Here is a 24,355-nt window from a genome sequence, read left to right on the forward strand (position 1 = left end):
GTGTTGGGGTGCACGACAAGGCAGAGAGGCATCTGGAGTCTGCGTGACGACCCACGCCGGAGCGAGTGGCTACAGCTCCCTAAGTACCCGAGACTGTGGTAAAGCCCACACCGGAGCAATCTGTGGGGAAGGATTGTTTCCAGTGGGCTGGACTCACGCTGGAGAAGTTTGTGGATTTTTCCTCGTGGGTAGGGGATCCACTGGAGCAGGGAAAAAGGGTGTAAGGACTCCTCCTCCTTTAAGAAAGAAGCAGCAGTAACAGCACGGAATGAACTGACCTGCACTCCCCCAGTCCCTGCCCCCTGTGCTGCTGGGGGGAGGAGGTAGAGCCGGGAGGAAAAGGAAAGGGGGGGGGAAGGTATCGGTTTTAAGATCTGGTTTTGTTTCTTTCTGTCCTCTCAAGTAATTGGTTTTTGTTTCCCTTTGTCCTTCTAAGTAATCATTAATAAACTGTTTTGCTTTGAGAAAAGCCCTGTCTGTTTTGCCCAGGACCATGGTTGGTGGGTGCTCCCTCTGTTCTTGTCTCAACCCTCAGTCCCTTTGTTGTTTTTTTTTTTCTCTCCTCTCTACTTTACTGGAGAAGGAGAGACTGTGTGAGTTTTAGTTGCTGGATCAGCCTAAAACCACGACAGTTGGGCATGTCCAACCACACAGCAACGGCTGGTCCGTGTTGCTTATGCCATCGCTCTGCTCGAGGCAGCAGTGACTAAAGAGCAAGGAGGAAAAAATGTGTCAAACAATTAGAAGAAAAAAAAATCTAAGCACAGAGAGCCTTCCCCAGGCAAAGTAACAATAATTTTCTCTCCTGGCCATGATAAATGCGTGCATCTGACTGATGCTGAGTGTCTCTGAAGATGGGCTCTAGCAAGGTTAGAAGTAGGGAGGGTTAAATTCTATTGATCTCACCTTCATGAGACCTGATGTTTGATTCTCTCCATGTCAGACCGACTTAGTTTGATCTGATGATTTACAACACCAACAGTGCTTAATGTGGACCAGAAATAACATCTGACATGCTGCTGCCCTTCTGCCAGGCTCTTAATGAGCAATTTGAGGTGTTAATAGCTTGGAGACCATCTCCATGTCCAGCTGTGCCACGGAGGATCCCTGCTGAGGGACCCGGAGAGAGTACGTTACCGCTTAATTAACACGCAGAGCAGCAAAGGGAGCTGTTGTAACGCCCACAGCGCTGACGAGCCGGCCAAGGGGCCATGCCAAAGCCTTTGGAGCAGAGGCTGCTGTCTCCTGCCAGGTGCTCAGGACCTTCAACTGCTACCGACTCCACTTTAGGGGCTCTTCTTGAAGGTGCCATCCATCAGGAAGGACCACACTACAGACTTGTCGTTTCTCGGTCAGACCCAGCTGGGAACGGGCCACCCCAGCGCCCAGGTCTTCTGCTCCAAACCCTCCTCATAGCAATAGCTGATTTCCAGTTCCCAATAGGTCGTCTCCTCTGAACCAGATCCCAATGCCCTAAACAAAAGTGTTTCTCGATGATTTCTATGATTTGTTACAGCAGCCCTTCGATGCACAGTGGGTAACTTCGCTCGGTTTCCCAGGGCATTACGGAAAAACCATTCGCTGCCCTAATTGCCCAGACGAGACTTTTGCTCTACACAGAGAGGCCACCGAGGGAAGAACGGCGACACGTGTTTAGAGATGTGCTCCAGCACGACAGCAAGATTGTTCTTGGGCTTGGAAACCACAGGCCAGCGCTGGACAGCCCTGTTCCCCGGGGATGCTCCGACAACTGCTCCCACCAACACCCACAGCTGTACCCAATGCCACAGCAGAACCTGCCCTTTTGCTGTAAAACGCTGAATCGCTGTTCCGTGAGTGCGACGCGCAGTTTGGCAGATGAAAACTCACTCCACCAAGGTGGTGCTTGCTTCAGGCCATGAAGGTCTGAGAAAGCAGTTCTCCACACCAGCTTTCCTTCCCAGAAGAACCAGTGCAGAAGCTACAGCAAAACAGCAGCAAGAGACTGGGACAGCAGCGCATTGCGCTGGTGGCAGCGCCCGTGGACGTTCTTAGCATGAGATGACAACAAATACGGCTGGCAGGGAAGGAAGAGAGGTCACCTTACATATCTGCTTGTCCAAGTGCCTAAGCGTGGCTTTGTAGGTCGAGATTAAGCAGGGTTCTAGGTCATGGGCTATACAAAAAGTGTTGGCAGTATCTCTCAGCCCCAGCTTGGCTGGAGAACATTATCTTCTTCCCAGCATCAAACTGGTGGACACCACCTATTCCCTGAGCGTCTACCTTGATCACAGCTGGGAGGTGTTATTTCACAAGGAAAAGTCAAAAGGAAATTTGTTAGATGGCAGGCAAACAGCCATGGTCTTTGCAAAGAACAAACAGGACACCAGGCAGAGCAGTTTCAGGAGAGGGCAAAGGTGCACGTACCTCATCTGGCTCCTGTGGCTGTCCGTCAGGAAGAACCACTTGTACTGCACAAGAACTGGGCTGCAGTTGGTCATCTCGACGTAACGCTGAACTTCAGTGTCATTCAAGATGCAGCCAAAGTCCAGGGCCGTGGTCTGGATATGAAGATTCGGGAAAAAGACTTCCCCCCGAACGGTGACCTGCTCCTCGTGAGGGTGTTCAAGAAACCGTATCTTCAGAATCTTCTCCACTACCCGGATATTCAAATCCTCCTCATAAGCTGGGTTAAATCCAATGGAGAGATGAAGTTCCTCCCCTATCTCCAGCTTGACGGGCTGCAAGAAGATGAAGAGTATTAACCACCAGTGTGATCAAGTCCCAGGGTCTAATGGCATAAAACATGGAAATGTTCAAAGTGTGACCCCAACGTGGGCTTCTCAGTTCATCCTTCATTTTCTCTATGGCGTGTGCCTGGCTGCAAGCACCACACCACTCTTGTCTGAGACTATCCAGGCTCACATCTGTGCTCTGCGTCAACACAAGAGGGAAATAACTGAATTCTGGACCCACCAAAGCTGTATGTTAAGCACATAACCAAATCAGCTCTCTGCCAAGCCAGGCTCTTCTGCCCTCACTCTGGAGGAGCCCCTTTATCCTTACATTCAACACAAGCACAACGGCATTGCATCCTCACCCTTGCGGGGGCTAGTCACTGGCACGGCGCAGAAGCGGTGGCAGTGCCTACACCACCATGTGTTTAGCAGAGTCCATATCCAACACCTTACACTAACACCAAGGCAGGTCCAGGCTCCTCAGCCTTCCCGAAGGCAGAGCTGCCCTCAAAGAGAGCTCTTGAGGTTATCTGAGGAGGGCTGATGGAGAGCTGGGATGGCTGCCAGGAGTCACCTTTACTACATGGCTTGCCCAGACCTAGTTGCCTGCTGTCTCCTCCTCATGTCTCAGAGTCAGGATGCATTTCCCCAATTCAGACGATGTTTTGTTTCCTTCAGCAGCTCGTTTCAAATCTGATTCAGTTCAGGCCAATCTACTGCTGACTCTAAAGAACAAACTCCTCTGCTGGAGGGCCTCCCAGCAGAAATGCACCACCACACCCCTCCCTCTTCACACCCCACCGGCAGAAGGTGTCCAGCTGCTCACCTGAACATTGGCACGGAGGGGCTGCTGGTCCGCATCGCAGACTGAGAAGGGCTGCTCCAAGGTCAGCACGATGCTGACTGGCAGGGAGGAGAGGTTTCTTAAAGACAGAGGCTTGTACTGAAGACCTAGGACATCACACGGTTTCTACAGAAACAGAAGACAAGGGAGAAAAATAACCTGAAGTGGCCATGGACCTCCTTCCCTTTGTGATGCACTTCACATTTTCCAACCCCAAAAGAGCAGACATCTCCATCTACTATTTTTATTAGTTTGTACCCTTCTAGAAGGGTTTTCCCTATCAGATGCTTTTCAGGTTTAAAAACTACCCTACCCCGAGGGGGCATAAAAAGAGTCTCACGCAGAGATGAGGGAACAGGACCCTGAGAGGAGGCAGCTGCTTGAACACGGTCAAAACCAGAAAGCGAGCCCCGATTGTTTGTCTCCAGTTTTGTATCTTCTCTTGGACACCCTCCACTACACCAGGTTGCTCAAAGCCTCATCCAGCCTGGCCTTGAACACTGCCAGGGATGGGGCAGATACAGTCATTTCTTACAACCTTATCGTCTCCAGTAGCCTCACAAAAAGCAGTGAGGGTGGTCAGAGGAGAAAAGCGAGCAGGATCCAGCCCGTAGTGGAGAGCCTGCAGCAGCCCAAGGTTGGCTTTGAACACTGACACACACATACAGCCAGTGAGAAACCTCCACGCTCCGGTTGCGACGTGTCTCCTCCTGCCCCTGCTACAGCGCCAAGGTGTCTGCAGCCTCAGAGCTAAGCTCAGCCTGAGCTGTTTCTTCCTGTTCCCGCACTGCTCTGGGCTTCCTGCACGGTTTGTAGAAACCGGACAGCGTTCGGGAAACTAGTTCTGGGTGTATCGATATCAAACAGCCGCAGTGCCGCAGCGCTCGACACATCGGAGTGCGTGGCACCAAGGAGACCACAGGCAGACACCAGGGGTGGCTGGAAAGCTTCTAATTAAGCCCCAACTGCCTGTGCCCAGCATTTTGTGCATCTCCGGGTGCCTGGGAACTGGAGGAAAGGCCTGAAAACACAGAAACTAACTAATGTAATAGCTTCTCTTTTCAGACATCTCGCGGGAGAGGGGAAAAATGATGCAGGAGTCGGAACCCAGAGACTAAAGGGCACCTGCTTTGCGTTGGTGTCGTCGTCACTGCAGCTGAAGAACGCCTGTGGGCCCTTTGAAGGAGGTGAGGCTCGGGGAAAGGCAAAGAGCTGCCATCCATCCCACCAGCAGAGAAGGCAGAGAGATAAGAGCTCTTCCTCATCAGCATGAGGAGCCGACAGCAATCTCACTTTCTCTCAGCTTCCCTACAGGATCCCTGTCCCGGCTTTGCCTTGCCTTGGAGGATCCTCAAAAACCTCCCTTTATTCTGAGTACAGGAACTGCTGTCTCTCTAGAAGTGGCCACGATCCCCCTTGGTAGATCAGCTGTAACCTCAATTTTACTTTGGTGAAACTAAAAACCAGTCCCACCTCTAAAGACATCCTCACTTCCTTTACAAAGCGCCTCACAAAGGGTGAGGAGGGGGTTTGGCATCGCTCAGCTGTGGCCATCCGCTTCCCACCCACGGCCCCAGCACACGCAGCGGCCGTGCCAAGCCCACGCTGTTCTCGTGGGTCCCACATATCCCACCCTGTGCCCTCGGCTCAGCAGCCCCGTTCTGTCTCCACATCAAGAAGGGCAGAACAGAGCTGCTGAGCCTGTCCCCAGCCCCAGAGGAGCCCAATAACGGTCTCAGTGTTAACAAAAACAACCTTGATCCTGCTCAAACCAATGGCCAAAGCCCCACGGACTCGGAGAAGCTGTTTAACTCCAGGATGCAACCCAGAGACTCACCTTCTCTACCCGGAAAGTGATTTCTCTGGAGGATATGTCCAGAACCGGAGCAATGAACTCGCAGGTGACATCCACCTGCATTATTGGCGTCTTCCCCAACCTGTTTTCCACGATGCCGTAACACAGCAGCCGCTCCTTCACCACCTGTGTGCGAGAGTCACGCGTCAGCCAGGACACACACTGCGTTTGCTGGCCACCAGCCATGGACCACGGTCCTGCCATCAAGGTACGGTCGCCGGTCTCCTCCAGTGCCCCTTCTCTTTCTGTGCTGCATCTCACTCATTCTGCACTCAGACGTCCCTAACACGACGCTGCACAAACGACTGTTGCTTTGATGGGCCCCACTGCTCAGCACGACGCTTACAACAGCTGTAGGAACCGATTACAGAAATATCTGACTGTACTGAGGGAAACAGGTGATGGAAGGGCCGATGCCAGCAAACCCTCCCTTGGGAGCTCAGTGGAAGGGATCCATGGGAATAACCCAAAGAGCCAACCTGCCTTCAGGTAAAGGGGATCGCATTCCCAGGATGCACTGTGCCCTCCTAGAGCTGGTTTTAAAAGGAATCTCCCTGGGAGAGAGATGTCCTGTGTTTCACACAAAAACCCTCTGCTTAAGCTGGATGCTCTTACACTCAAGGCTTTTTCCTGATTTCTCATGGTTTCACTTCCCCAAATTCCTCCCTTCATTCCTCACTCTTCCCTCTGGTGCAACACCACAACCCAACACCTCCTCGGAGCCTACAGCCTTCACAACCACCTGTGCTGCACGTGCGATGCAGGCAGTTGGGCTTCTGACCAACCTCAAGAGTATGAAGTTCTGAAGACCCAAGCAAGGTGGAAAGGCCACTCCCAGGGTCTTGGCTTTGCCTGCAGGAGCCAGGTAGCCACAGCTGTGCTCACAGATGCCTTTTCAGCTTGCCAGGCAAGACCCTGAGCATTTTCTTTCCTTTCTGGTACCTTTTTCTCCTCTTCGGAAAAAGCCTTTGGGCTTAGAACTGCACAGGGACAGTCCCATCACAGTCAACTAGGTGACTAATCACGTCTTCTTCCAGCTACCACTGAGGCAACCCTTTGCAACAGGTTTCCAAACAGTATTATCTGCAGGAGCTTAATGCAGATTTCTTTCATGTTTGCCGAAACGTCTGTGCCCAGCAGTCCTCGGACTAGGGAATGCACACCAGGGTCAGCTGGCAGCTCTCTGCAGAGCTGGATTTCCCCTGGCAACAAGGGTCCAGGGAGGAGAACACCCAGTGACCCTGCTGAAACCTCCCTCTCCAAGCTGCCATCCAAGGGTGCTGCAGGACCTGGCTGCCCTTGGGACAGCGGGGCTGGCTGCGAGACTGGGGCGAGCTGTTACGGAAACACTGACAGAAGTCACGCTGTCAATTACAACGATCCCTGGGAACAGCTCCCCACGTGGAGAACGTCACTCCGGGCGTTGGAGCCGACACATTGCGTTCGTTTTTCTCCTCCAGGACTCGGTGCTAGACAAGCCCTCTGCCCGTGTTTGTCTACAGAGGAAAAACAATGCTGCTCCCAGACACTCCCTCCCCTTCGCAGGTGTTTTGCTCTACGCACTGCTTCCCCCAGATACACACCTTGCATTTTTTAATTTACTTTCTGCCTGTGCTCCCAGTCTAAGCGTCACTTATTTTCTCTGCTCTTCCTTTCTGCCGCAGCACACAACACCCCATAACCTGCTGTTTGCCCCCGAAGCAGCAACACCTCCTCCAGCCCGTATCCTGGGATCAGCAAGTTGGGTTTATGGCAGCTACAGAAACACGAAAGCCTGAGCAACTGATGGTGGCCAGCAAGAACAGCAACTGGTGCTGCCATGGTAACTTGTGGCATTAAAACAGCTTCCTGAAAGCACTTGCTTATCTTCCCAGGCAAACGTCAAGGGGCTGCAGAAGTCCCAGCGGAGCTGATCCAATGGGAAAGACTCAGCCCTCATGGGGGACCTCACCTGTGAAGTGCTGGAGGAGCCTTCCAGCACCACCTCCGCGGTCCTGCCTGGAGTCAGCTCCATCCTTGAAGGCTGGAGCTTAAACACGGGGCAGGGAGGTTTGGGGCTCCGGCAGGAATCTTTGCTCTTGCTGTTACTGACGGGAGGGAGACAACCATGGCGGCGAAACAGGCTGGAACCTTCCGTTGCCCAACAGAGTTGATGGGTGCGTTGCCCTTTGTTCGTTATCTTGAAGCGATAACAGCAGGGATTCAGGCTAGAAGAGAAGCAGAGATGAAAATTGTCATGGGAGCTCCGGTTTCCCAGCGGTCACCCAGTTTCAGCATCCCCACAGCGTTATCGGACCACACGCTCAGCAATCAAACCGCCTCCGAAAAGGCCGACCCAGCTCAAAGCTACAGCAAAGGGGCAACTGAGTCTGGCTTGAGTTGGTCACCACCCAGCAGCTGGTCTCTGTGCACAGAAGGAAAAGCTTCATGAAGAACATCATCTCAGCCGCTGCAAACAGAGCACCACCAGCCTCTGGTGCTTAATACTCGGCGGGTTTTTCCCAGGTGCTTCCTGCAGGTCTCGCTGCATCAGACACTGAGCTGGCCTGGCCCGGCTGCAGCTGGGCAGAGGAACACGTTCCCTGCCACCCCACCTCCTCCTTGGGAGCTCCTGCCTCAGCTGGCCTCCTCTGAAGATGCTATTTGGGAGCTGCAGGGTATATAGACTCGTCTGGTGACCTGGGCACCACTTTCCTCGCTGGTTGGTCCCCTGCCCTGACACTCCTGTTATCCCCCTGCGTCCCCCCATCCCTCAGGGAGCAGCCAGCCCTCATCGCTCCAACCTATCACCCTGTGCCGGAACGGTGCGGCTGGTGTGTGTTTTAGGAAGACAGATGCACTAATGGCCATAAAGTGTTTCTAAAGGAACCCCTGTGGCTTGGAGCCAGGACCTTGAGCACTGACGGACTACAGCACAACTCCTCCTTGCTGAGCCCATGGGAGAAGCAGGAGCTGAGAGATGCCCTACCTGAACTGGGGCCCCAAGTCGAGCTCCGGAGGAAGGGGTTTGTCGGTGACAATCGTGGTGCCAATGCCAACAGCCCGGACAGTGACGACGTAGGAATGGCTGTTCTCTATGGACACCTTCACCTCGTCCTTGAACTTCTCGGTGTCATCCAGGTTTGCCACGACAGTCACAGACACCTCGGTCTGGGGAGGGATCACTCCTTGACTGGGTTCGATCCTCCAGCGCGAGCACTTGCCAGCCTGTAAGACAAGCCAAACACTAACTTAGGGTGGGAACCATGGACCCTGGTTCCTTGTGGAGCGCAGGAAAAGGAAGGACTAAAGATATGAGGATAAAAAACCATAAAGGCTTAATTTCCCTAAATCTAAGCTACAGTGTCTGCAACCAGCAACTCTGCAGGAGCTTATACAACCTGCATCTTACCCCACTTTAACAGGCTCACTTCCTTAACCCAGTTTTGCCCAACCCAAGGGACGTTCATCCCCAGGAGAAGGTTATTCCCCCTCCAGCCTCTCCTTTGGAGTGCGTGCCCAGGGAAGCCACTTCATCTCTCCCGGCTCCCCGACAACGGCGGCCGGGTTTGCATAAGGGCTCAAGGGCAGAAGCAGCCAGTGCTGCTCAAATCCCACCGCGGCGGCCACCGGGCTGGGGGATACTGCCGAGAGCCTGGAGAATAACTCTGCAAAACCGCTTGATCAAAACCTCAACACCAAGTTCCTCTTTCCTGAGTTCGGCCGTGCTTCTCTACAGCCCCTGAAGGGCGGAAGCGCTCGGCTCCCACCGACCATCAGCTGCAGCATGGTGCCCCACCGCCCCGGCTTTGGGAAACTCAGCTGTAAATGTTGACAGCAGGGCAGGAAAGAAATAAGCAGAAGGAAAACTGCAAGACACGCTCTGTGGGCATGGCCCGGGCTTCCCAACCACTCTCTGCCTCTGGTTTCTCATAGACCTTCTACAGATGGGGCAATAAGGGTGCTGGACCCCCAGCCCATCTAAAACCACGTTCTCAGGGAGCAAGCTTGCAGCAGACAAAGGCACGCAATGCTCCCTGGCCACCACGAAATTACTGCGAGGCAGACGTACGGCTTCCAAGTGTCCGTCATGGTGTTACAGCTCAGTGCTGTGTTTGGGGCAACAGGCACTACTCACCCCAAACACCACAGTATCGTAAAAGAGGAGGGATTTTTTCTTTTTCAGAAAGAATGTGCTTGGAGGCTGGACATCATCCAAGCAAGTGCTTGATCCAGGTGAAGTTAGCTCGAGATTCCATCCATCAAGTTGGCAGCACCGAGCGCTAACAGGACACCAGCCAGCCCAAGGGAGAAGAGCACCAGAAAACCAAGCGGCACTTCAGGATCATTTTAAATGACTCCCCAAAACAACCACTGCCAACCATGAGGAGGTGGCTGGAGGTCAGGGAAGCAATGGCTTGCTGAGCATTCAGGGCCATGGCAGCATATGTAGGTGCCCCAGCAGGTGACCACATCTGCAGGCCTGCATCCCAGGATGGAACATGCCAAAGGCACCACAATTATTCCAGGCACTGGCAAAATTAATAAACTCAGCTCCGTTTAATTTGTCCTCTAGAGCTGCAAGAGAAAGTCTTAAGTAAAGCAAGATAAGAATGAGGTGGAGGAAGGTAGTTGGCCAAGGCTAAACACCAGGGCACGGCTTCTCCAGCAGGACCAGGCTCAGCTTTTTTCACTCCTACATCTTCCACATCCATTATCACCTACAGTCTGTTCTCCACTCTTCTGGTTTGGGACCTTATACTCCATTAGGAAAGAGTCTTACATTCCCTTTGGGGTCTGGCTAGTTACCGTTTTGTTTGCTGCACCCCTGACACTCCTTGGTTGCAGAGCAGCAGGGCTCGAAAGCCAGGCTGAACTCAGGGTGTCCAGCTAGACCAGAAGATAACAAAGCACAACTTGTTGGCAGAGCTCCACCTGCCTACCCAGAGAGACTACAGTCGCTGAACCTCCCGAAACCATCAAAAACTCAGCACCACATGCATTTTCTCCTCCAAGGCCAGAGATGCACACAACCCCAGGCAGGTAGACAAGAGAAGACCGACCTCGCTCACCACATGGAATCCCACCAACTCTCTTCTCTTCTACAACACCCTGTGTGTAGCTGATCACCAATCTCAGAGGCACCCACTGGGCTGCCATCAGCCAAGGGCCACCCAGCCACAACATGCCCGAACCGAGCCGGTGGGGGTTAGGTTTTCATTGACATTAACGTCCAACTTCTCCTCTGATCCGTGCTGACACAGGGTAGCTCACTTGAAAAGGAGACCTGATAGCTCTGCTCCAGAGGTGAATCTGCGAGCCTGCTATCTGACAGAGCTCCTTTATCAAAGCTCGGCAACCAGCCGGGCAGGAAATTGTACCCAAGAAACCATAACCCAGGAATAATGACAGGCTGCCTCGATGGAGCCAGGCTTCACATTTCCCAGGGCGACCCAGCGCAGACCCACCGTGCCCTGCTGGGCCAACAGCCCGATCCGGAGGAGCACGATTTGCGTTGTGTCCTCCTTCCTTCAGGGAGCGTTGGGTGTGGGTCCAAGGGGCAGCACGGGGCAGCACTGAACAGGAGACCTGCCAGGACCAAACGGCTCTGCCGGCCAGATTCACTCAGGTTTCCAGGTCGGCATCTGCCTGCACCCATCCAGGCTGTGTCCCAGAGACAAGAAATCTCTTGGAGCCACGCTAAAAACAACTCCATCACTTTGGAGACCAAGATCTAACTTCTGGCAACATCCCTGCTACTTGCTTATCCTGCACGCTCTGAAAAATGATGCAACAGCTCGATGCATTGGATAGACAAAGCTGATGGCTGTTTTCTTCCCCACAGGAGCACTATCCGACATCGGAGCCCCTGAGTGCCAGGCAAGGGTTGGGATCAATCACCCAAATCAAGTTCAACGCTGAGATCAATAGCTTCTCCCAGGACAGACGTCCATTGAGAATAAGGGCTGCCAAAATTTGATTGTAACGGACACCAGCGTGCATCCCAGAGACAGATGGATAGATGGATGGATGGATGGATGGATGGATGGATGGATGGCGGCCTAACTGAGGATGCCACCACACTCAGTTCTCTGGAAGCTACTTGGAGCCAGTTAATTCAGGTCATCTGGTCATTCTGGGCTCGCACGAGTGAAAGAGGCAGCACAACTCAACACTAAACACACATTACAGCCTGAGCCCCAGCTCCAGCCAGAGGGCATTCACACCGTCAGGCTGACCCATCGCTCCTCGCGGAGGCTGCACACGAAGGGGAAAGAAAAGCCCATCCGACACCCGCTGTGCACAGAGCCCTGTCCCAGGTGTGTCAGCAGCCCCGAGGTGGGGCACCCTGCCTTCTTCATTTCAAAGCTACTCTTCATCCTCACAAACTGCCCGTGGCAGAAAACAGCCCGAGCGCACCCCGAGTCCCAGCAAGAGGTGGGATCAGAGCTGGAGGCCGGCCAGATGCTCCCACCACCCACCAGCTTCCTTGGCACCTCAGCACCAGCATCTCCTCCGCAAAAGCACAGGGACCACTTGGGTTTTGCTTCTGTCCCAGAGCACCATCAAGGGGATGTTTTATGAAATCAAGAGGCAGAGCCTATGGAGCAGCAGAGTCCATCTTCACTGTAGGAAAAGCAACCATCCCTGAACCACCTCATATTGTTGTTCTACTTATTGAGTAGCCACAATATTTGCGGAGGTTGCAGTGAAGCAGGACAGGATTTATTGCCCAATCCCATAAATTAGGGCATGAGAAGCAGATGTACCCCTGCAAGCCCCGCTGGGTACACTGCAAGCTGCCCAGGGGAGGGAGGGAAGGCATTCCACCAGGACAGCAGTACCTACACTGTGCAAAAACCATTTACACACCAGTATCACCCGTCCCAGATGGTTTGCTCTCTGCAGAGACAGAAAGCAGGTTTTCATTGGGGAGTCAAAGAAAGCTGCCCTGGGAATGCCCCACTTTGATGTTCCGTTTATCCTCCTGGGCACAGAAACTGCAGTGAAACAGTTTGAAAAGAGCAGGAGGGACACTCAGCCTGGGTTAACCAGCCCCAGAAGTTCAACCCACCCAGCACACAGAAGCACAAACCTCCTCCAAACCATCTTTTCCTGCCCCAGTCGCCCCTCCAGTGGGGAGCACATCCCACCCAGATTCACTACGTGAGCCCTTCTCAGCTGCACCATCTCAGCAGCCAAGCTCTGCTCCTGCTCTGCACCTTGTCACACCATGCAGCCTCCACGAATTAAACAGCCTTTTTCTGCAGCTACTTGCCAGAGATGCTCTGCAATGCTATGGAATCCACAGACTCCATAGGTACATGACCCTTGCAAGTGTATTTCTGTGCAACAACCCAGCTGGTTTGACCCCCGGTAGGTGTAGGAGCCCATCATGAGCAGTTTGAGGACACGGACCTCACACCCCAATCTCTATCGCTAACAGGAGTCTGACACAAAGCAATCGCAGACAGACCAGGGAGATCGTAGGGGAACCCATGTCATTCCAGGAGCAAAGAGCCACAGGGTTCTCCTGATCTCCTCGACCTCCAAAAGGGTGGCCCTCACAGCTGAACACCTTCCACAAAATAAAGACAGAACTTGTGAAAATGATCCACACTGATTTCTGCTCAAACATCTACACAAACTCCCTGTTTCACTGCGGGGTGCCCCAGCTGAAACTGCACTCGGAGCCAGGCTCCGCTCGCCGCACCGCGATGGAATATCTTGCTTTCTCTCTCAGACAGCGATACGGAAACGCTGTGTAGAGAAATCAAGTCACAGGTTGGGACCAGTCATTTTTGTTGGAAAATAGCTGTGCAGATACTTACCATCTCTGTGCAGAAGGATGCAGGGATGACAGACTGATTGGAGAGGTAGAGAGTTCGGCAAGCATCTTGCAGAACTTGGATACTGCCGAAATCGATCTTACTCGGATGCACGTAGACAACCGGTCCTCCTCCAGCGCTCACTAAATGGATTTTCTGCTCCAGAAAGCATGTAGGAAAGATCAAAAAGAACAGGGAAAGTTCGAAAAGATCAGACAGCTCTAAGGGTACTCCCAGACCGAGGGATCATTACAGCTGCTTGAAGTTTTCACTGTTGTGAGACTGAAACAGAGGGCGGGGAGCAAGTGTGGCATCGGGAGCGATCCCATCCGAAAGCCACGAGCTCCCAGTTTCCCACACTTGCATCCACAGCCCCTCCACGTTCGCTCTCCTTCCTCTACCCTCTGCCGGCTCCCACCCCTTTTACTGCTCGGTTTGGCCCCAAACCCCCTCCCTGACGTCTGCTGCGGCACAGCCACGCTTGGAGAGGCACTTTCACATTCCCAAAACGACAGCTGCCAGCACCAGCACGAGTCAAAAGCAAGAGAGGCTCTTCAGAGCAGAGATCACGCACCTTAGTTGTGTCTGATTTGTGCTCATGTGTATTCCTGGTATTCCATGAATAACAGACATTAATTATTAATGACATCGCTCAAGCAGTATTTTTTTTTCTTTGGACACTCCGAGATGCAAACTTTTGCTCTTGCAGAACTGGCGCAGGCAACTGAATGAGGAATGTGGACCCCTTCGCTAAACCACCTTCTCACACCACTAAAAACAAGGAGAATTTATCCTCTCTGGCTGGATTTCATCCATCCCAAACACCCCAACTCTGACACAGGATCCGAATGCATAAACCCCCCAACTCCGACAAGCTGCTGTACGATTCACTGGGGGGCACGGAGCACGATTTCACAACAGAAGAAACCAGCCTCCGTGATGTCCCACCTTCCGTGATGTCTGACTCGAGGAACTGGCACTGACGGCTGTCAGAGTCACTGGTCCAACTCGGCCAGAAGCAGCAGCATCCAGAAACGCTCGGCCCTTGACAGGGCACTGCCGCGTGCAAGTATGAGCCAAAAAATGATGTACCGAGGCTGGTACCTCACAAACAAGGAGCTGAAGCTGTGTGTGATGATGGAGCTTTTATCTCTCCAGGAGAAGGGAGGTATGGAGAGCCACAGCCCAAAGCTCCTGGGAAGAAGGTGCTGGAGGGAAGGGCTGTGCCTCACCAGCTGGCTTTTGGCAAAGAGATTCGATGGATATTTCTCAAACACGATGAGTCTGACTTTCAGAAAAATCTTCAATCCAGCTTTGCCTAAAACACGACCGCAGCACGGTTTCTTACCCAGCGTTTGCTGCAGCAGGAGTCAGGGAGGTCCCTGCGTGCTCCTGAACAAAACTCCTAACGAAGCAGCAGCTGCTGTTCATCTAATGACACAGCAGAGCGCGAGACCCAGAGCTTGTGCCGGGTTTCAGGCTGGGCTGGTTATCCCATCTCACGTATCCGTAACTAAATGCCGTGTCAGACTCTCAGGTTATACCGAAGACGACACCGTCCTTCCTCTTCTCCAGGCATTAGCTGTCGCTTGTGACATGAATCCCTTCCTTCCTTGTGCACACCAGCCATAGATGACAAGTTCTTGTTTTCCCAGGAAGAATCCCTGGGATTAGTGACCTTGCTTGTACACTCTATATCCCACCGAGATGAGTCGCATGAAGGGCCACAGCCCCACGGACTCACCAGTGGGGATCCTTCGTTCCCAAACCCCACGACACGAGCAACAGTGTCCTGCTCTCCCATCGCCTGGGCTTCCAGTGTCAACGGGACCTCCACCGAGCTGTGAGGCTGGATGATCCCACACTGCACAGAGCTGGAGTACCACACGGCAGCACCCTCCTTCTGTTCCTGTAAGAGACAGAATCAAACACAACTTCAGAGTGGCCTTTGAGGAAACTTTCACCTCCTTGACATCTACCACGATGCCAATCCACACATTTTTAAAAAATCCCTAGGAGACAGCAGAAAGGCACAAAACCAGACACAAGTGTGGGTTTGGCATCCTCAGGGGGTTCAAAAGCTGCATCCACCCCTGTGCTGCCAGCCTCCCTGCAGCAGCTTTTTGCAACCCTCCAAGCTCTCCTGCATGAAAGTAACCCAAAAACTAGAACATAAACTGCTTCCTAAAGAGCTTGTACTGCTTCCTAAAGAGCGTGTACTGTTTCCTAAAGTTTACATTCAGGTAGGCTCCTATTGAACTGCTTCCTAAAGTTCATATTCAGGTAGGAATATAAACTCAGGAACCTACCTGAATACCTTTCCTTATTATTAGTTTTCCTAACAACGCCCTTGATAGCATTTGAAGCAGGAGGCAGACGTGACAGCAAACCTGAGGAAGAAGCCTGTAGCAGCCTGGCACACTGCTGTCGTTCACGAGGGTCAGCATCTGCCGGTAAGGGAATTTCAGACAGCACTGTCCGAACGTCAGAACCGGGTTGAGCACTCGCAGCTGAGGAACGATGCATCTGGAAAGAGAGAGATGACCAAAAGGGAATTAGAGATACCAAGAGAACGCAGAATTTGTTCAATCCCTAAAGAGTGTGAATGGAGCACAACCCATTTGTCACTGTCAAACAGATATTTAATATCCCTACAGCGATAAATCGCCTTTAGCATCTGGTCGTTCACATTTATTCAACAACTTCTTGTAAAGCAGGGGCAGACCCTGAGACCCTGAGTTGTTGTTATTCAACAACTTCTTGTAAAGCATTGCAGACACTACCAAGTGCCTGGACACAGCACCGTGCCCTGTCCCAGAGCTGTCTGATGGGCATCTTTGCCCCAGGAGGACCCTCCCAATGGCCCCAGCAAGGCGTGAGCTCTGGAGGAGCCTTCCCACCAAGGCCCAGTGCTCACCAAGGCTCAGGGAACACAAGGCTCCAGTGCCTCAGTAAAAATGACTCCCTCCTCTCCCATACTGCTGTTGCCCTGCCTGAAAACTCAGCCACTTGTCCCAGCAACGGAGGGCACAAGCCACCGCGTGCCTCAGGCAGTGGGTGATCGCCCTTTCCCCGTTGCTCTGCTCATCTCCAGCTGGGCACAAACAGCTCGTTACACAACGCTTCTCACGTGCAGATGGAGCCAGCAAACCACGCTCGAGGCAGCGCTGGTACCTGGCAGTGAGGCGCAGCGACGACACCTCCTCACCAACGCCGTCCACGTCCACCACCAGCGCCAGGTCGTACCGCTTCGGGGTGTTGGAACACAGGGTGACCTGGCGGAGGAGAAGAGCATCGAATACTTCGTCACTCCCAAAAGCCATCGTCCGTGTGTGCTGTCCTCTGGTTCTTGTTCCACAGTAAGGAAAGGGAGTATTTCGCCCTAATTCTTCTGCTGGTCCGTGTACAGAGCACACAGGAGTAACAAAAGTCTTCTGACAATCTCCGCTGTGTTAAATACACCGTGCAGTCATCGGGGCACACGTAAGCTAAATTAAAGCACAATCACACTAATGCTCTACTCACCGCTGTATTAAAATGAAGAGACTCATTTTTAATCTCGACTACAAGAGCATAAATCCAGAGGAAATCTGTTGACTTCAATGGAACGAGTCCAGCTTTACAATGGGAAGCTGAGGGCAAAATGTGACCCAGCAGGTGCTGTGCAGTTCACAGCTACCAGAGTTGGGTTGTTTTCAGTCCCCATTGGAGATCAGCACAGTGAATACAGCTCCTTCTGCTCAACGGGAGATGAGAAATGGGACTGGGAAGAAAAGCAAACTGCTTTATACAACGACATCTCTCTTTTTAACAGCCACCTTCTGTCCTCAGCCTTCCTCTGCCCGCTTTAAAGCAAAGAAATCACTCTGAGCAACGCTCAAAACCACATGAACGGCTTCTGCACTTGACTATACGGTACAAGACCTTCAGCCTACAGTTCTGGAAACAAAACAGTGCTGCAGAAATGTCCCAGAGGGACCAAGCCAAAGGTCCAGCACTAGTACCTACATGTTACTGGTGTTGTGCTACCAGCACTAAAGGCCTCTTACACCTCCATGAAGCTTCAGCTCCAGCTGCTGAAGCACCTATGGCCGGCCTCTTCCCATACCTGGATATCCAGGAATCCCTGGGAGCCGATGGTCCCTCTGCATGGCTTCACGGTAAATTCAGTTGGCCTGACGAGACTTTCACTTTCCATTCTCCTGCGCGGGCGAGTGCGGTCCAACATCCAAACAGAACTGGTCACGCTGGGCGCTCCCGAGCCGTCCCCAGGAACGCGCAGGTTGAATGTCATGGGCACCAGGGAGGTGTTGGTGAGGCGGCACGACAAGGTGCAAGGAAAGCCTAGGGAAATGACACAGACAGGAATTGATGCATCACTTGTCCCACGATTCCTGGTGTGAGTATCCTGTAATGATAAAACCGTGCTTGGAGTTGAGCTCCTTCAGCCTTAGTTTACAGCTAAGCCAGGAATTAGTCGCCGCTTCAGTTCCCTTTGATGCTGATCACTGAAGTTGCTTCCTCGGCGATGCCCACTCTTCGTGATGCTGGACACCAGAATTTTTTCTGAGGAGCGCTCCCACCTGCCCCCAAACCAGCACCAATTATTTCTCACTTATGAGAGTGCATCCAGACAGACCATTTATTCTGAAAATTCAATCCAGAAAATTCTGTTAACTCCGTGAACGCTCCCACTGTTTCCAATATCTAGAAGCAGTGTATTGTCATTGAGGAGAAGCTACAGCAAAAGAAAGGGTGGATGGAGTTGGGAGCTGCGCCATGACGCAAAGGACTCTAATGCAGTTCCTCTAGGCAGGATCCTTAAGGCATCTCCTGTTCTGGGGCAACCAGACTGAGCTCGCGACAATCTGCAGCCCACTTCACAGGAGGCAAGCCTGTGTCTCACCTCACCTAACAAACGGGGACATCGCACCCACACCGCACACCAGCTTTGACTACTGCTGCAAAGGTTTACGTCGCTTTAGCTTTAATACTTGCTTTCCATAATGGAAAAACAGTGATGCAACCACACCCGGCAGGGACGTTCTGCAGAGATGGGACATCAGCCCACAACCCGCTCTGGAGTGGACATCTAGCTCGGCTGGCCAGCTCTATGAGAAGGAGACATGTCCCATGGCCTGCTTACCAAGCGTTATTTGAGTAGATATGGGGAGGAAAACCAACTGCAGGCACAGCAGACAGTTTCTCCATACCCAGCAAGAGGAACCATCGCCCACCTCCAGCAATTACTCCAGCAGGAGGCAGGAGCTGCCCCAAAGGACAATCACTGACTTCACCATCCCAACCGAGACCCAAGTCGCCAGACGCAGCCACCGGGCAGCAGCACAGCTAAAAAGCCAAAGCACAACAGCTGCCTCCAGCTGAAAAGCTCTTCATAATGAAACCAGACGCAGTCGGATGAATCTCCTATGACGTAACCACGTTTCTGCCCGTGTGTTTCTCCTTGGTTTGGTTATTCAAAAGGAAACAAAGAGGCAGCAGAGCGGTGATGGAGGGAGGGGAGGAAGCAGCTCAGCAAAGGTAATGAGCTTTCTTAAGTCCACGAAGAAGAGCGTGAAAACACAGAGGCATCCTGGGCGCAGAATGATAACAGCCCTTCAATCCATCCACAGCTGATTTCACATTTCGACTTGAGATCATCTCAGTAAAAAGCCTTTTGTGAGACTGAGCTGGAGAACCAGAATCTGCGTCTCGATGGAGACGCTCTGGATACTCGGCCACAGGCTGTCAGCAGCGCAGGGAGGGAGCAGGAGCCCAGGTCTCTGAGGACATTGGTGCCCCATGCAGAGCTGCTGCCTGGGTGTATCACATCTCGTCTGTGATAACGAGGTGCCCTCACAGCACTAATTATCATCTCACACTGAAGGTCAGCTGGGTAAGTAGCACCCTTGCCTTGCAACAGGAACATTTACCTTGAGTAGCTACAGCCAGTGTGTGGCTTAAACTCCCTTCTCCTGCAGTCCCATGCCCCGGGCCCTCCTGGGACACGGACTTTCACAGTCACTCTGCTGCCAAGGATCAGGAGGCTGGGGCTGAACAGACTGTGAGGGACACCATCAAACACCGACTTCCTACTCCTTCGTTCCCATTTGACCTCCCGATGGCACAACGCTGCCTACGCAGCCAGCAGCCCTGGTTCTGGCACCCCGAAGGGCACCAAGGAGGAACACGGGTGACAGACGCTCTGCTGCTGAAGCGCTCCGTTTTGGTAACGCGCAGACCTCTCGCCTTGTGGTCCCGCCCAGCCTTGCAGTCCCAGGGTACTCACCAAAGGAGACGTCACCAAAGTGGAGGGCAGGTACGTTGAAATGAAAGCTCGGTCCAACGACGCAGCCCCTGCGAGGACAAAGACAGGCAGAGGAGGCATTGGCTTGGGCAGAGGAGTGCAAAGCTTTCGGCCTTCATTCCCGCGCAGGTGGATAAAAGCCAGTCTCGGAACCACGGTGGGTTTCACATCAACCCATCACCCTTGTGCTCAGCACGGCGTCTGCGTGGACAGGAGGCTGCCACAGCAAAGTGGTCGGCAGCTCACAGCTGCTGGTGTGGCTGAGGACACCGTGACAGGCAGAGTATGTCCCCAAGCTGCTGCTGGCCCGATGGAGGACCTTGAACAAACGATGGCCCTGTGCCTCAGTTTCCCCATCTGTAGTGGGACGGACACAGAGCTGTCCGCACGGAGGTGGACACATTGTAATAGCCTTTCAGCTGCAGGTTCCCTGCTTGGCTACTAGCTGGAACTGGTGTTTCCATGGAGCATACGAACATCTTTTCCTCAGCAGCTCTTGAGTCACACAACCATTAGACATGCAGGATTTTGAGGCGTGAAGCCAGGGGAGCGCCCAGACACCCGTTGACCCCAACAAGAGCAGCAATAGTTCTACATAGTGGACAGCTGAATTTTGGAGGAAAGTACCAGCTTGTCACCAGTGAACCAGCTGACACATCCAAGAGCAATTCACATCTTAAACCCAACATGGGTGTCCTGAACCTTCTCACCCATCCTTAAACTCAGCAGTTAGGCTCCAAACCTCACCAACATCCACTGAAATCAGCCCTTGGAGCTGCACAACATCCATTAGTTTATTTCGTGGTTGATGCTAATCAACGCCAGCTCTGCCTCTTTAGTTAAAAATCAAGGATCACAGTGGATGGTGCCTTCTAGTTTTATTCCCAGGACTGCCACTGCACATGACCCCAGCACCCCGGAGAAGGGACCTGCGTTCATCCGTGGTGTCCCCTTTCCAGCATCCCTTTCTAAACACCACAGAAACAAGGATTCAGGACCTTGTAAGGTTGGTTTCCAAGTAAAGAATAACCACCTACTGTTTGGGCATCTCCTGACTGCATAGTCAAAAAGCCCTCAGAAAAACTGAGTTTCAGGACTTTCCATCCAATGTTAATTCTTGATTCTTGGAGCTTAACCAGTTCCTGAGAATAAGTCAGGCAGCAAATCCCTGCCGCTGCTGAAGTTCCCTCTTCAAGGACCTCACACAACCAGTCCTAACCTCCCAAGCCCTAACAGCTTTGGACGGAGCCAAGGGAGCAGACACGCTCTCCTACACAGCACTGGCCAGGAGATGATGGAAAACCACCTCCAAACCAACCACGACTGGGGATGACACTGGGAAAGTGCCAAGATGAGCCTTGCCAGGCGAGTGGGGAAAGGACTCAGGCAAGGAGAAAGCTGCTTATGCAACAACATCCCGTGACCAATTTGGAGGGAGGGACAGAGGAGAACAAATTATTTGACTGTGAAACGTTCCCTCTCCATCTCCAAAACCATCAGCGCTTTCCCCCAAACACAAAGCCACCAGAATTGTGTGTCCACTGAAGCCAACAGACCTACTCGCCGCTCTCTTCTTGCGAAGCAAGAACCTTGTGCTTCTTTTTTCTCCATTTCCCTTGTTTTACTGGTAAAATCGACTGCAGATTCCCTCCATTTCTTTACTGCCCTGATCTGTAACTGGGCTGAGGAGGCACAGCCAGCCTCAAAGCCCCAAGGCACCCAGCAGCAGCTCTCTGCCTACACGACATTATCCCACCGGCCCATGGCTAAGACTACCTGGGACAAGTTCACCCGCTGCGTGCTCCTGCAGTGAGCTTCGCCTCTTCTCCCATCAGCTTCTTCTTTTTTCCCCCTTCTCCCCTTCGCTCGGGGAGGATTATCCCCTGCAATGACACCAGCCCGTGGGATGGTGCCCAAGCCCTGTGACAGTCCTTGCTGCAGAGCTCCCTGTCTCCTGCATCGGCACTTTGCTGGCTGCAGAAAGGAGCTACCGTAGCACTCACGGCACGAGAGGCAGGAGGACAGCTTGTCCCAACGCGTTTGCACGAGAGACGATGCCAAGGCTGCTGCTACCCGTTTTGTACGGATTATTAACGTGGCATTTTAAAAACACTGCTTCTGGCTGCAGAATCACCCAAGGCTGGCCCATCCTTCAGCCACCTCCAAAGCCCAGTTGGCCTTGCTGGTGCTCAGGTGGGACATCCCAGACCATCTACTGCCCAAAGCTGACACCATCACACGGTCTGCTGTGGCCCAAGGGGTCTGAGCTACCTGCAGGAAGGAGTCACTCCAGCTCCTGGGTACCCAGACTGCACAGCAGGCATCTCCACACCTTTCCTGTGCAGCCTCCAGGCAAACTTTTCTCCAGCATCGTCACTTAAAGCCCTGGAGTCTTCACACAGGGGTGTCAAAGGGCCACAGAAGGAACCTGCTGCTGCCAAATTCTGTGCAAACAGCGTCCTGGAAAGTCACAGAGCCACCCAGCTCAACCACGAAGGCAAAGCTGTTTCCCAGAAGAAGCCAAGGCTTTCAGATTTAAACTGGGTATTGAGAGCACAGGAGGAACCGTCACTTCCAGCTAATTACACTTCGTTTGCTGCTGCAATTGCAGGGTTCACACTGGGGTCAAGGTTAAAAAGCCTTGGCTCAGTCTCAGCTCTGATCCCAGCAACCCCACACTACGACCTGAGACAACACCTTTGTAATTCTGCCTCACCATAAAATGAGGTTGGTGGGAGATGATTACACAGAGATGGGGATGGATGGCCCCACCAAGCCCCTATAACCCTCCTCACCTGATGGTCAAGGTCACAGGCTCAGGGGATCCATTCACACTGAACCTGAATTCTTCGGTGAACTTCCCCAGGATGGTGGAACTGAAGGAGATGTGGACGACTTGAAGCCCATCTGGCAAAATCATGCCCTGCTTGGGCTGAAAGGTGAAGCAGGAGCCCAGAGCTGTAGTTGGAGGGACCAAGTTGAAGACAGCATTGATGGCTCCTTTGTTAAACAGGATCGCCTGTGGCAGCAAGAAAACAAAAGGAAAATACATAAGGAATCTTCCTTCCTTACAGAAGGCTGATGTATTTTCTAATTCAACAATTAACATCTGGAAAAGGCAAGAAGATGTTGTGTGCTGCTGCTTGGCAACGGTCAAAGAAAACACAGCAGGACGAGTTCTGCCTTTTTTTTTTTTTTAATGCAAAACTTCACGGAAACAGAGTCACTCTGGGGTTATTCCAGCGACATGGAGCAGTCCACTTGGACCTGCAGCACAGAAGATGTGCTCAGCATCACCCAGCTGACTCAGACCTGTCCCTAAGAGCGACCAAGGGCCGTTGCAGCATCACTAGTGATCCATCACACAACTGCTGCTGCTCCAGACGAGTCCGATCCTACCAAGGGCAGACCACCTTCAGCTTCCGCTGCAGCCAACAAGTTGAGTGCATGCAGAAGATGACACCTCAGGCCAGCACCACAGGCAGCTTTAGAAGCACTCCCCAACTCTGCCACAGTATCTAATTTAGGTTTCTTGATTTTCTTTCTTCCACCTGCGAGTTTTAGTCTTTGCTAAACAGAAACGTCAGGAAAGGATGAGCATGAGGTGCACAGCAGCCCCCACCTATTCCAAAGAACTTCTCTTTCCTAAATATTCACAGCCACCACCTAAGATTTTACCATTATTAGAATAACCACAAATTTAGAACCAAATTTAGAATTTATTTACTGCCTCGAACAAGTGACACAGCCCCACAGCGTTTGCTGAGATTCAGCTCTTTTTGCGTCGCTCGAGCAATGCCCACATCTGCCCCTGAGTGCCAGTACCCTGCCCGTCACCAAACCTGCCCAAAGCAAAGCTGTGAAGTGGCTGAGTGCTGCGGGGTGAAATCCCGACATTTCCATGGAATTATCTATCTGCTTTGGATTTCTTTGCCCTAATTTTTGTCCTTGCAAAACCTGGCAGAAAAATTGAGCCAGAAGCAGCGAGACGTCCCTTATTTTTTAATTTTGCAGCTGCTGTTGAAAATATTCACATATTCAAACTCTGCAATGGTCACCTGCCCACTACTCTCTCCTCTCACGTTTCACACCTGCGTTACAAATTGCCACTTAGGGACCCTGCGCTGAGCTGAGCTTCACCTCCAGCCTCGCTGCTCAGTACGGCGCTACCAGTATCATCTTCTTCTTCACGTTCTCTCAAGTCACAAAAATAATAAATTGACACAGAGAGAATCAATAAAACATCAGCATCAAAGTGCACCCAGAGCACAACATTTTGGTAAGAAAACACCTTCATGTGTCCTTCCCTGGCACAGTCAAGCTTTTGAAAGCGTCTGGCATGATGTACGGCCTCATTTTCTACCTCTTTCAGTTGCTCTATCTTATATTTTTGCAGATGACTTGACACTGTTGGGGGGAAGCAAATATGTAGAAAGTTCCTTTGCTTCATTTCCAGAAATGTTTTGCTCTTTCTAGAGCCAGAGATGCACCGAGTCTGACCGGCACGAGACGGTCGGTAGGAGACTCCCCATTTCTTCACAAGGGACAGCTCTGAGCCAGGAGGCTGGAGGCTTAACTGGCAGCTGTTTGCAATGGACTTGAGTCCAAATGCAGGAAATCTGTTCCAGCTGCTTTTTGACAGTCGGAGCACACAGGTGCATCACGTCCAAGGCCGTCACAAAAGCCTCTTCATATTTAGCTTTTGCCCCAGTGCTGCTTTCGTGCATCAAGCGGGTTTTTCTGCATGAAGCCTCCCAGCTCTCTCTAAAGGACATTGCCACAAAGCAGGTTTAGGGCTCCATGAGCAACACAGACACCTTTCAG

General features: G+C 52.3%; 1 pseudogene; it reads right to left on the reverse strand.

Annotated features, from left to right (window-relative positions):
- LOC104377361 (axonemal central pair apparatus protein HYDIN-like) overlaps nt 1-24,355 on the reverse strand; it is a 177,465-nt pseudogene that overhangs the window by 22,607 nt on the left and 130,503 nt on the right.

The sequence above is a fragment of the Tauraco erythrolophus genome, chromosome 25 (genome assembly GCF_009769465.1).
Source record: "Tauraco erythrolophus isolate bTauEry1 chromosome 25, bTauEry1.pri, whole genome shotgun sequence".
Classification (NCBI taxonomy): Eukaryota; Metazoa; Chordata; class Aves; order Musophagiformes; family Musophagidae; genus Tauraco; species Tauraco erythrolophus.